A 1,627-nucleotide genomic window follows, 5' to 3' on the forward strand; every position below is an offset into this window, starting at 1 on the left:
ATCTCCGTTTTAACATTAAATTCAGCCACAACTTCAGTTCGAGACCGAGCACAACTACGCTGTCATACCGTCGCAGCATGTTTCACCATCGCAGCGGAAATTCCCACTGGATTTCATGTGGCTTGTCGGTCCTTCCCGCTGACGCAGTTTAATTTACCTGTTGTCATGTCGATGATGAAACCACTCATGATTTAAAAAAGTGCTCTTAACCTCTTTCCACCAACAAGTCCCCGCGCCCCGTTTGCCTGCAAATACAGGACTTTTGTTTTCTTTCTTTTATTATTCTTTACACTTTTACAACAGTGCCTCTGGGCTTTGTTATTGTTACCTTCTCAACCCAGCACCAGAGTGCTTATGAATTACATAGTGGTATTCTCTACGCAACATACGCAGCGTTATGTCGCTCTCGCCATGTAATAACATAAATAACTTACGTGTTTATCCCAAGCCTGTTTCCCTCCCGTGCCGAAGGAGTCTCATCCACTTCCCGACCGGCGCCACTCCGACCAGGTCCTGAATGGACAGTCCACAAGGTTCCTGTTTCAGCCTTATTGTCGCTATTATCAATTTCGGAGCGCACGTTTATCACAGTGTATCCCCCTAACGATTTTCCATAGCGCAACACGGGAACCCCGCCCCTGACACTCCCCCAGCCGCTGGTTGGCCGAGCGGCTGGAGAGTCTTTCCTCATCGCCAGAATCACATGTGGCTGACGCATGTTTACAAACATCGGTGAAATCACATGGTAATGGGCGCCGTTTTACCGTAAACTACCTCATTTTGACGCAGCTACCAGATGTCGTGTCAAGAGGCTAGTATTGTTTTTTTTGTTGTTGTTGTTGTTTTGTTTTTGTTTTTTCAATGACGGTATGAAAAATGAAATAAACAACTCTATTTACAAGGACGCAGACATTGCATAGGCCTACCACAGCCTGTTTACCCGTACAGGATACATACGGGATATTAAATAGCATAAGGATCTAGATGATTAATTAAAAAAGGAATGAAATGCGATACAATATATATAAAAAGATTTTTTTCTTATGATGTTTTTTTGTGAAATACTGGAAATCCAAGAAAAACAAGACAAATCACTTTCGGTTGAACTGCGAACTCCCCATGATGGACCACAAATAACAGTTTCATTTTAAATGCCACAGGCTACATGTGGGCCAAAAAGGGGAACCACTGTGCTTTATGTTAGACATTGTTGTCTTACTTCTGACCTCCTGCCTCTGGTTATTTTAGGTGTCATAATAACCACATAATATCCCAGAATATGAACTTGTATGGTCCTATTTGTCCAGTTCTTCATTAATCCTAATAGTTTTTTAAAAGGGTCCCTGTCAAATGTTTTGTAATCATGGATCCGCCTGCAATTTGTGAGGTGACGAGACAAAAAAAAAATAAAAAATACGACCTGAATTGTAATGCCGTTGTTGTTACAGCAGATGGCAATGTAACACTCAAATATGGTTTGGTGGAGTGTTGTGGCTCTGTGCTTTTCAAATATCCATTGGCATCACTATATTACCACCTAGATATGTGTGTATCTCAATTGACATAGACCTTCAGTGTTGTGTTTGTGTGGATTATAGCCAGATCAGTGTTTATATATATAGATATA

This window comes from Morone saxatilis, unplaced genomic scaffold, assembly GCF_004916995.1.
Source record: "Morone saxatilis isolate NCDOM2014 unplaced genomic scaffold, NCSU_SB_2.0 Contig18, whole genome shotgun sequence".
In the NCBI taxonomy this organism is placed as follows: Eukaryota; Metazoa; Chordata; class Actinopteri; family Moronidae; genus Morone; species Morone saxatilis.